Raw genomic sequence first — 12,601 nt, 5'->3', positions numbered from 1 at the left:
CTAGATGGGGCAACGGCTTTCATACTTCACATGTGTTTCCACTGTGACAAAACCCATCATAGGGTCGAAAAATATTTAACCTTGACCTTAGAGTTTGGCCCATTTTTTTTTAAAATTAATCTTGGCCATAACTTTTGAACCGTTAATTCTAGAGCATTTCACATTTCACAGGTGTATTCCCTGTGACAAGACATAATTCCTTTGGATACCAACAATTTTGACCTTGGAGTTTTTCCCACTTTCAATGATTGATCGTATATTGTTTAATTCTAGAATTCTTCACTCATACAGAGATGTCTTCTGACTTTTAAAAAACTTTAAACTTGATATCATAACTTTTGAATGGTTAGTACAAGAGCTTTTATATTTCACAGGTGTATTCGACAAGACCTTCCTTTGGATAACAACAATTTTGACCTTGGTAGTTTTTCCTTCTTTTAAGACCTTTCTTTGGACACCAACAATTTTGAACTTGGAGTTTTTATGTTTTTAAAAAAGCTTTAACCTTGACCATACCATTTGAAATGGTTAGTACAAGGGTTTTCATATTTCACAGGTGTATTCCTTGTGACAAGCCCTTTCTTTGGATACTAACAATTTTTATCTTTTGACCTTGACCTTGGAGTTTATCTTGCATTTGATACTTGCCATAAGCTTCCATACGGGGGCATCAGTGTTTTACAAACCCATCTTGTTTTTTTTCTAGAACACCATGTTAAACATGTTGCTACACTGAAGCATTCTTAGGTCATGAGGACTTCACACAGGGTAAGCCACAGTTAAATTCTCAAAAGTTTGTTGTCTCTTCCCCATGTACCCCAGTACATTTTGAGCTTTTGCACACACAGTGTATTAGAAACAGCTGAATCAGCATTGTTCTTCTTTTGATGAATGATATAACCATAACTCACCTCTTCTTAGACAAAAAGTAACCATTCCAACATATCGCTCAAGACATTTCCAGAACTGATCAAGAATCAACACTTCTATCATTATAAACAATTTTCATATTTATTATTCCTTCAGTTGACAAGTTACTAAGAGCTAACACAATTTCTGAACAAGGAAATGAAACACGTGAATGGGGAAGTACATGATATTGAACTCTATATGGCACGACAAAAGACAATGATTGCATACTGCGATTAGGCACCAACTCAATATAGACAAAGCACAAAGTTACATCAAATGAATGAACTAGCTCAAGATATTGCACATATTAGCATAAACTTTACATAAAATTATACATACTATACACATATTATATACATGTACATTTTAGTAATATATTTTTTCTAATAGAGCACTAACACATTGGCCAAGGGTCAGATTTTTTTCAAATCCAATATTTAACATATTTTTTGACACATACTGGTAGTTATCGTTACCATTGCGGTATATATTTGACAGTGATAATACTGTAAATAACATGATAGTAAGTAGTATCCAAGTAATAAATCTATCTGGTTTATTATGCTACTTCTATTAACAATGGTATAATTATACTGAATAAATACAAATAAAACAATATTATACTTATATAATCAACAGTTAATCATACTGGTAAGTTATGTAAAGAATGACTGATTGCTGAGTTGTTTTTTTTTTCAGCAGCAGAAAATTTCAAGAAAAAATTGCATTATGACAAAAACCAATGGTTAAAAAAGAACATTTTGCAGCTTTCAGCAACTTGACTCAATATTGAGCATCTCATACCGGTTTCACACAGATTCTTTCTGATGTTTAGGAAGTACATTAATGAAAAGGCAAGCAATGATTCCTTTACCTCTCACAAAAAAGTTCTACAAAAACATGCACGTCATTATAAATGGCAAAAGATGGATGTAATGCAACATTTTTTTTCACCATAAAATTGTGTTAATGTGTCAATAATTTTTAATGTCTCAGAGGAGGGAAAGCATCACAGAGAAAGCCTACAAAAAACAGTTTGCAAGAGAATCAAATCAAAATATATCAACGCAAGGCAGCAGTGTGGTTAATTCTCAATGTAGATGTATTTTGGAAGTATACACATCACATTAGATCAATGAGTATTAATTTACACAGAATTCAGAGACTCTGTAACAATGTGTCGAGCGGGGGTACTCAGGAGATCAGGCTGGTGAGAGCCCTTGTCGAGTTTGTGGTTATTAAATGTATACCAAATAAAATATGCCAACACTGGATACTAAAGGTTTGATTGAGAAAACATAGTAAGTGTCTGGGTACATCCCAGTCATATGGAATATTTATCACACTGTAAAGATGATTTTATGAGTTTGTACAAGCAGGTCTAAAGATTTCCCAGCAATACTATCATTTAGTAAAAAAAAAGTATTTCCCCCCCCCCCCCCCAAAAAAAATTGGAATTTCCGGGGATGCGACCCTGTGTCCTTAAGCAAGAGACATACCACTAGACCACGGAGTCGCTTTAACATGGACAAATTATATACAAATATTAAGTCACATACATGTATATATTCACGTTCGTATATTGCCAAATTTTACACAATGCATGGTGCACCTGTAACATTTATTAAACAGTTCTAATGTAATAAGAATATAACTGAATTCGTTTTATACATAATAACTCTCCTTCATGCCCCTGTGCTAAAAATAGCGACATGTAATACAATAAATACTAATGTTAATGGGGCGGGATTTGGGAGGGGTGAGAGACCCTGGGACTTTTGGTATAAAATTATAGTGCAAAAGCTCAAAATCCTCTTGAAATATCGCCCGAAAACGATAGTATTACACACAAACAGAATGTATACATTTATGACCTTGAACTTTGACCTTTTGACCTCAAAATCAATAGGGGTCTTCCTTAAGCCACAGGGATTGTTATGTAAAATTTCATTACAAAAGTTTAAAGGGTTCTCGAGATATCGTGCGAGAAACAAAGTGTTATAACAGAGAGAAATTGCGAATTAATGACCTTGATTTTTTTGACCTCAAATTAAAGTTGGCTACATTAGGTCATGACAAAATTTCATTGCAAAAGCTCAAAGGGTTCTCAGATATCGTGTGGAAACAAAAACGTTAAGCAAAGACGGATGGACAGACGGACGGACAGCTGTTCTTCCCCCACTTTTCAAGCGGGGACAAAAATCATAGAATATATATCTGTTTTAATATAGTAAATTGAATTTCATGTAGTACAAAATTTTTTAGATTTCATATGTTAAAAAATTTACCTGGTATGCTAAATAGTTTCTGTTTACTTGTCATGCTTGTGTTGAGAATCCATTCAAATTGGGTGAAACTTGTGTGTATATGAAAATACTGCCCATTCCTTATTTTTCGCGAGTACTTTTTATCGCGACATGGCTTTTAAACGTCAAATCCCGGGAATTATAATTGTGAATGGACGGTTGATCAACAGATTTTAGTTTTTACATTGATTTCAGACCCATAAAAATAAAAGCGAGTAATATTTTTTCGCAAGTGATGCTTCTAGCGAAATTAAAATTCAATACCCCTATTTGTATGAGAAGGAGTTACTAAAATGAGGCTACATTTAGATATGAATGGCATTGTCCTCTCTCAACAGACTACAAGCATGTACATGTACCCTGGCAAATAAAATCTCATGCAAAAACTTTAAAGTCACCAAAAAGTGTCCCTGCTACCACAAAACATATGTTACAGAACACTACAGAGTTATCAGACACTAAATGTTAAAGGTAATCATTATTAATGAAGGACACAAAAATTACTACTGAGACAAAAGCTCTACCTTAGGATGAAAGCATAACGGCCACACTTAAAGATCCAAATAAAATACTGAAACAAAACACAAAGGAGAAATATTGATTACAGGCAGAGTATTCTGGGTAATTTCTAATGACTCTTGCATGCATTTTGTCAATTTAGGATGCCGAGTTTAGATTCTTTCCTGTTAATCACAAAAACCAAACCAAAATGGAATTTTAAATTAAAAAAAAAAAGATGAGACTTTCTCAAATTAAGTACACTCCATTAAGGGGCACACATTTCTATGTTAATCAGAAAAATTGCATGTTACTTTTTCTCAAAATTTTACTATCAATGAATATGTGTTAATTATCTGATTCAAAAGAAATTCCCCCTGCATGGTCTCCGATGAAGATGGCTATGACCAGATTTGGATTATAAAATGCTCTCTTCCTTTCAAGCATAATTTACAAACCAAACCTGCATCCATGGGCAGTGTGTTACAAGTAGAGCAGTGGCAAAGATATGGTATATATACAGTCCAAACAGATATATAGTGAGGTGTTTAGATGAATATAATACAAAGGAAGAGACATAAAAAATGCCATACCTATCTAATGCAAAATCAAGCAAGTCTTCGTAACTAACACCGTCACTCGTTTTGTAGTTTGCAAGCATTAGTGGCGAGACTTCCTCAGAGCTCCCCAGAGGGTCAGAATAATTACGACCTGCCACCACAAGAGACTTATCCCAGAAAGGATCAGGACGGTTATAAAAGCCTAACTGCTCTAAATTACAATTTACATTTTGGAGTCGAAATTTGCCTCTAGGAAAAGTGGCTGCCTTGTTGGTCGTATTTGAACCATTTTGTAATTTATTGTCTGAATATTTATCTAAATCTAATGAAGTTGGACCTTTCACATGTCCTAATGGAGGAGGATGAGTGGATTTATTATGAAATGAATTAGAATGATTTATGAAATTTGTCTGAGGGGCGTCGTCATCAGTGATGAATACACTATCGTCGTCTTCATCCTCCTCGCTATTGTTTTTGTCCGCGTTAAAACTTTTAGATCTGGGTAATAGTGGTGGGGGAGCGGAGGAATCTACATCACAGTCATGCTTGGTCTGGGTATTTTGGGTGGACGACCATGCAACATTCGACGAACAGCTAGTAGTGTGACCTGGGTCATCGTTAGGCAACAGAGGGTACTTTCGTTCCCGAGGTGGTGCGTTTATCGTTGATTTTCTAAGTGGCTTTCGTGGAGGCAATGGAACAGGGTTCCTATGACAATTAGCATCACTGATGCTAAGTTGAATCTGTGCAAAATAGAAGTTACATTATATATAATGGGATCGATGTTCAATCCTACCTGGATTTATTGATCATTTCTTTGCAAGAGAATTGTCACCCTCATTCAAATGTTATATAAACGTATTTTGAATTTCAGAGTCAACACTGTTATTTTTTGAATTGTAATCAGGGCGGGGAGTGTTCAAATTTGACACGTAATTTAAAGAGGAACAGAAAAATATTAAAACCGTACCTTGTCCAACCCGCCCTCCGACAAGGAATTTGGGGATTGCACAGTTTTATATTCTAAGGGGTTAGTACATTTTTTCATACGTCTTGAATGATTTTTTTTTTTGCCTTTATTCCTTGTGGTTCTCGTAATATTTCTTGAAAGACCTAATTTCAGTTTTTTTAAGCCCATCTCGCTCAGTTTTATGCCTTTCTCTGGTGATCAAATTTGCCTATATGGAGCGCTTTCTCTGGCCAGTTTTGACATATTTGTAAAGAACGAGGTGGATGTTCAAAATCTTTTTCACTCCATAACAAATCGTTTTTATCAAAATCACATTGCACTTTTAGACAATATTTAGTTGACTATAAGCATATTTTTAAATTATGTTTTACCTCTATTGTATGGAGTCCATGTGACGAATGAATGTCTGAGATATTATCTTGTTTTTCACTAGAATCAGGTAAATCAATCTTACTGACACCACATGCTGTAAATAAATGTCATCATTAAAAAAACCTTCAGAATTTGCTGTGGAGTTAACTTCACTTTGCAAATTGTTCTAAATCTGTTATTTACACCATTAACTTTTTCAGCAGGTAAATCATTCACTACAAGATACATAGAATCTGATGGACTTTGGAATAGAGGGTGGAGGTCTCTGAGGACGAAGTAGAATGAGAATTTTTACCGTGTGGATAATTTCTGCTCTAGGTTTGGTGAGCAGGAGTAGAATTAGAATTTTAACCGTGTGGTAGTTGAAGTAGAATGATTCTTACCGTGTGATGGTCGAAGAAGAATGAGAATTTTAACCGTGTGGTAGTTGAAGTAGAATGATTCTTACCGTGTTGGGGTCTCCAACTATCCTGTGTGGTGGTCGTATCTCTTTTTACACGTGTGGCTGTCGAGTAGCTGAGAATTCTTCTTGGTAGTGCTCCAGCTGTGTGGTGGTCGAAGTAGACTTTTTACCGTGTTAGTTGAAGTAAAATGTCTTACCGTGTGGTGGTGGATCAGCAGATGGGACCTTTTCCTGTTGTGGTGGTACTAGAATAATTCTGTCCTGTCTGGTTGGACTTGACCTTTGTAACCCATAGCTATCCTGTGTCAACCGGCCCTCCCATTCACTTCCCCTATCATGTCGAAATTCTCTGTCGTGTGATCTCTCCTCAGACTTTGAAGTGTCTTTCATAGAACCTCTTACCACTAACATATTATAAGCTTCTTATATGGCTTCTGGAGGAACATCCTCTTCTAAGTCAGTTTTATTAACATTTCCTCATTTAAAATGTTCTTTTTTTTTCTACTTTTGGACTCCTTTTAATGGAGTTCTTTAATTTCTTCATAAGTTTAGGAGATTCAGAACTTTCAGAGTCAAAAATGTTTTTGTCACTGATAGGAGAAGTGGGAGGGCTTTGTGCATCGATCATGTGACATTTGGTGCTGTGTGCAGCGAACTCATTAGCCATTGCTATTGCACTTTCCATTCGTTTTTCATCCGCAGATGACATTGGTTTGACCTTAGCTTGTTTCCGGGGCTCAGGCTTAGGGGTCTCACGTTTTGTGTCCTTTGAAGAAATGGAAAAGCAGTATGCAGAGAGAACGTTTACATGTAAAATCATTCCAGAATATACATGATAGAATTTTTAAAAATTATCATTCATTTAATCATGCTTAGAAATTTGAATATTTCAGATAAAAGTTTGACAGTCTAAAATATTGACTTATAGAAATCATTTATGAAAAGCTCATGCGAAAGTTTTAAAAGTGATAACTTAAGAAAGAAGGTTTCAAATTTGAACTGACCATTTGTCAGTATTTTGGATGCTTTGTACACAAGTACATATAATTATCTGTATATTTAAATATTCCATCTTGTGATCTGAAACTGCTCTTGTTAGGCAAACTAACAGAAAATGTCTCATCTTTTTTCCTGCAGCAGTACAAAATCTAGTGTCCCAAAGGTTAATTTTGCAAAATTTACAATCAAAATTAAAAACCCCAACACCTCCAGTCACTAAAATGTGCAGTTGTTTGCATTACATCTGGTTATAAAGTAGCAACTGAATACATACTGCAGTGTTATTAAGTGATATGTTACAGAACTCTGTTAGCAGTACAAGAGCAACTTCTTATATCACTGTGATGGAACTACTGAAGCTTGTTCCTACCATCCTGGGGGGCATTGTAGGTAGAGGGGGCGGGGATTGTTTCTTCTCCCGGGTGTCCTCCCGCTCAGGCCTGGGACTCTCCTGTAGAGGGGTCGTCTCTTTATCTGGGGATTCCAACTTGGCCTCTTTTTCATTCAAGGCTTTTAGAACTTCATCCATGAATGAAGGTCCAAAGTCAAATGAACTCTACAAAATAAATATAGTGATATATTAATCAGAAATGGTAAGTGTCTACATTATACATTTGAATATGTATGTCAAGACATTTAAATTCATATTGAAAAGTATTCTTGTGAAAATAAGCATAATAGGATATCAATAATGAACTTTGTGCATCAAGGAACTCAACTTTGACTTTTTTCTTCAATTTCAGAATGATCTTTTAATCATGCATTTATTTTCTTTTAAGTCTTTATGCACTCACCGATATATCTGGCATTTTGAAATCAGCAAAAATTGAATCATCATCAATATCCGTGTACTCTAAGTTCTTGTTGGGGTTTTCATCACTTTTGAGTGCAAACGTACTGTCTATGGATTCCTGGCTTATCCTGAAATTTACATTTATATCTTCTTCAGCAATGTAAATGAAACATTAAATGCATGCAGTCTCTGGCTTCTTAAATATGTGTAGAAAACTTCTCAAGAAAATGATTTTCTTTTTCTTCCACAAATTCATCACAAAAATTGTTAAAACACTGATACAAATGATAAAACACCACATAAATGATCCTCCAACACATGAACTTTGTTTGAATGCACATTGGACTTGATCAATGGACAAATAAGCTACTCAAAATCAAGAACTTGTAAACTGACTGCATGAAAGCAAATAAAATTTCTAGAGCATTTGCTTCAGTTCTAGTTATGATGCTTTCTCTGTAATGCCTTCTTATCTCCTTGTGCTGACAGCTTACCACCACCAATCACTACCTTGCAATGTAAATAGCTTCCCCTCATTTCTTGTTGCAAAGCAGAATAATTTGTAAAAAAAATTTAATGCACCTAATTGAATTACATGTGAAATTCAATGCAGAAAACTATAAATGTTTTCATTAAAATGTGTTGTGCAACGTATCACTAAACATTAATTTCAAATACATTAATACTTTAAAAATTTTAAAATCCAACATGAGAAAAGCAGTAATGTGACTCTGATAAAGCAACAACATTTAGGAAATATAAAGTTAAAGTGTTGACACTTTGAGTAGATTTACAATTATTATTTTTTGTGGAATAAATGGCATAAACTTCCTATTCTGATCACTAAAATTTGACAAGGTTTCCAGATTCAAAAATTGGATACATGTATATACTTCAGGATGTAAAAATTTGACAACTACTGGTATATGACAACATGAAACTAATATAACTTATCAGCTGATCTCTAAGTGTATTTACCATACCTGTTTAGTTCATGAGGACTTTTCCCGAGAGGCAGAAGAAAATAGGTAAACAAAAATAAATACGCTAGAATTCACTTACGTTCAAGTTTTGACTGTTTTATCATTGATTTGAATTAGCAAATTCTCTAAATGTGGGCAAGAATTTCAAAGCTACTGTAATGAGGCTATGTTCAGAATACAATTATAATACAAATTCATAGGTACTGTATACACATTGGACAAGTAGGGAATGGAAAATAAAAAAATATCATTGCTATACATCATGAGAAATTAAATCCACTAAGGATACAGTGATATGATAACAGCATACATGTATGTGTTGTTGGTTTTATATATATTTTTTGTTTTATGTCAAGCTGTTGTTTTCCACTTCACCACGGCTGTGTCTAGTAAGCAAAAACAAGAATGGCTATGCTGTCCAGAACTGATTTGTATATATATGTACAGTTCATGTTCCGGTTACATCCTACTATATAAACTATGAAGTACATTTTTAAATCAAGGTTGCTTGTTTTTCCCTTTTATACCTTTCTTTGTATCTTAAAAAAAAAAGAGAGCATCTGAAGTAGTTAACCTTGAAGAGTGTTTTGCAATTACACAAAGTTCACATATTTATCCCCCAAACCAAGCTAACTTTTAAATGTACCGGTAGTCATTATGAGATTAACCTTAAAATATAGTTGTTTTTTTTTAATCAGTCTTAAGGGGGATGTACAAGCCATATTGGATCTAGTCTGGTGTAAAATAAGAAATACCAAGAATGCGCTTAATACTCCACTAAACTAGCCCAAAGTTACTCAAAGTGCTAATGCATTAATTACCTACTGTTAGAGACCAAAATTAGTAAACAATTAAGTTTATTTTGTTTTAATTAGGAGGAAATTAATCATGTTAGAACTGCGCAGCTACAGCATTTACGAGATGATAAATGCCTTGAAAATGATGTAAGTTTGATTCATTGATAATATGGCTACAACCATTTGTTTCGCTTTTTTCTTGTCATTATCCATAATTCTTGAAAATTTGATTTTTCATATGGGTGTCTTCCTGAGGCAATGTGTTTATTTCGTCCGCCATTCCTCTGTCACACAGAGTTCGAATAACATTGATTTTATAATAAATGCGACCATAATAACATCAAGACAAGAAATTACTAAGTAATAATCAATAGGTTATATTACTTACTACTTTTATTTGTTGCATCGCATCATCTGATTAATGAAAAAACGCGATTTTAACCCCACTCCAGCAAATCGGGAAAAACTGTTCTGTTTACAGTTCGAGTTTCCTCGATAAAATTATTCCACTGAGCACGTGGTTGGCATGTGTATATATCTGCTGTGGATAGATCCGTTTATTACCATGATTATATTTAATTTTTCATGGAACAAGTCTTGATAATTTGTTGGTTTCTTTAAAACTCAAGAAAAAAAGAGATAAATGTCCTAAACATATGTGTTTACGGCGGGTCTTTTTTCTGTGGCGATAGAAGTTATTTTCAAATGGGGCACTGCAAGGAGGATGCTTAGCATTTAATTTGAAAATGTTAAACAATATGCGGTGCATGAAAAACAAATTGTAATTACATGTCTTACATTCGAAAATTGGTACATATGTATATTTTGTTTAGAAGTTAGATAGAAAAAATAGGCAGTTATAGGATTTCCTTCAGGCACCTCACATAAATAGCTAGATTGTTTGCAATGACCAACACATTGTATGGAGTAATGTTTGAACATAAAAACGCATCATGTCTCATTATGTTGACAACGTTGTAAGCTCTCGCTCATTGAACATACGAAGCTTGATAAAATATATTAAGTTGTTTCTTTGAAATTTAGAAGCGAGTACAATGTTTGCAAAGAAAGGTCCATTGCATATGCTATGTCTATCATCGCAAAAAAAGTGAGAGCCCCCCGGCCGAAAATATCATGTTTGTTTTTCAAAATAGTGCAAAAGATTAAAAAATTTTGCATTACTAAGTACGTGATGGAATATGTACTAGCCTTATAAGACCACTTGTTATAAAATATTTGGTTGCCCTCTCTCCCGATCTACTGCCTGGTCCAAATGGCCCGACTCTTTTTTTTTTTTTTTTACATCCCATTAAATGATATTTTTTCTTTTTCTTCCATCAACAATTATGTTTGAATTTTAAGGAATTTCTTCTCACCTATAAATAATATTCGGTATTTTTCAAATAAAATTTTCCCTGAGTTTAGAGGACCACCAAACGTCATTTTAAAGATGGTATAAAATATCTAATTATGTTGATTTTTTTCTTTGTAAAATTTTAATTTTGACAATATGGGCAAATAGAATTTTCGTCACAAGTACCTGCATGACGTCATTTTCAGATTGTGACATCACAAACAAGGAACAAAACTTCAGCATATGCTATTTATAGAACTTGTGTTTGGCTATGTTTCTGATCTGAATTGTGGTTTTGTAGATATAGAGATAGTTCGAACTTTTTAAACACCCCTCGTACTAGTAGGTATTAAAACAAGGTCATTCATATCGATTATATGTGTCTTATTTCTTTTGTGTTTCATAGGTGATAATTAAAATTTTGATAGATGATATACTAGTAAGTTATCTATGGCAAACTTACAAACTCTTAATTTTTAACTTTGATGGTGCTTATTTTTCCTTACCTGGAATGAAAGACTTTAAGATTTTTTTTTATATCAATATGTACACTATTTAACAACTGTTCGATAATAATACTAAATAAATTACTTCAAGCAACACTATAACATCTTTCCTCTTTTAAAAGTGTTCATATTATTTGAAATATTTTGCAACTGTAATTCTCTTCTACATTTAAAGATAGTTATGTCCCTCCATATTAAGAAGAGGCCTGGAAAACAAAATTCTGTGCTAAAAATAGACCACGTGATGCTATCCATGAACTACTTTCATGGTTCTTTATCCTCTTTTTGAAGACAACGGTACCTTGTTTTGAACTTGAAATTATCATTTAAAAGTGCAAAATTTAGACATTTTCTCAACAAATGGTTGTAGAGAGAACATTAATGCACAGTTTGCATATTTTTTTGGATTTTTTAAGGCTCTGCTGAATTCTGTAGCTGCGCAGTTCTAAGGAGCATATCAAAAGCATTTTTCTGCAAAAGTATAGATTATATATGCACAACATGCATTCGGTTATGCATATTTATTGTATCTTTATCAAAAAGACTTAGAATTTGATCAAAATATAATATATTTTAGCCATTTGAAGAAATGTTTACATTTTGCTCTCACTGCACTAAAAGTGGCCGTACATCCCCCTTAAATAGCAACAGCATGGCCATCCTAATACACATCAGGATTAGCTGGTTATAAAAAGTCAAAAACCTTACGTTTTCTCTTTCTCTATGCTGTATTCAAAGAAATGTTCTTAGGTAAGAAGTTTGTATTTTAACGAGAATATAAATGAATGTTTTCTTTGTACCAGTATTTCTATCATAAAAATCACATTGTATAACAGCTTACCAAGAGTGGCCTGATCCTAGATGTCCGTTCATCGTGCCATCCTTATCAGGGCTGATTCTATGAATTTCATTTAGTTTCCCTGCAAAAATGAAAACAAAAATTAAAATAAAGAAATAAAGAATTCAGGAAAACAAGAGGCCCATGGGCCTTATAGGTCACCTGAGCATTATGCAACAACATTCCAGTGATTGAATTTGATTCCTGTTTTAAGCCAGATGCTATGGCATTCACTATTTTGAAAGAGGCACCAATGATTATCATAATTTTTGAAAATGCATCCTTGCTTTTCAAAAATATTTGATTAATA

The 12,601-nt window shown here is 33.8% G+C and overlaps 1 pseudogene; it reads right to left on the bottom strand.

The window, feature by feature from the left end:
* Nucleotides 1-3,507: 3,507 nt before the first annotated feature.
* On the bottom strand, nucleotides 3,508-12,373 carry LOC134280082 (serine/arginine repetitive matrix protein 1-like; annotated as a pseudogene).
* Between the last annotated feature and the right edge of the window lie 228 nt (nucleotides 12,374-12,601).

Source organism: Saccostrea cucullata, unplaced genomic scaffold (genome assembly GCF_032062105.1).
Source record: "Saccostrea cucullata isolate Sc308-1 unplaced genomic scaffold, CSIRO_AGI_Scuc_v1 ctg6217, whole genome shotgun sequence".
Taxonomy (NCBI): Eukaryota; Metazoa; Mollusca; class Bivalvia; order Ostreida; family Ostreidae; genus Saccostrea; species Saccostrea cuccullata.
The sequence above is the reverse complement of the archived record's forward strand: the minus strand, read 5'-3'. Positions and strand labels throughout refer to the sequence as shown.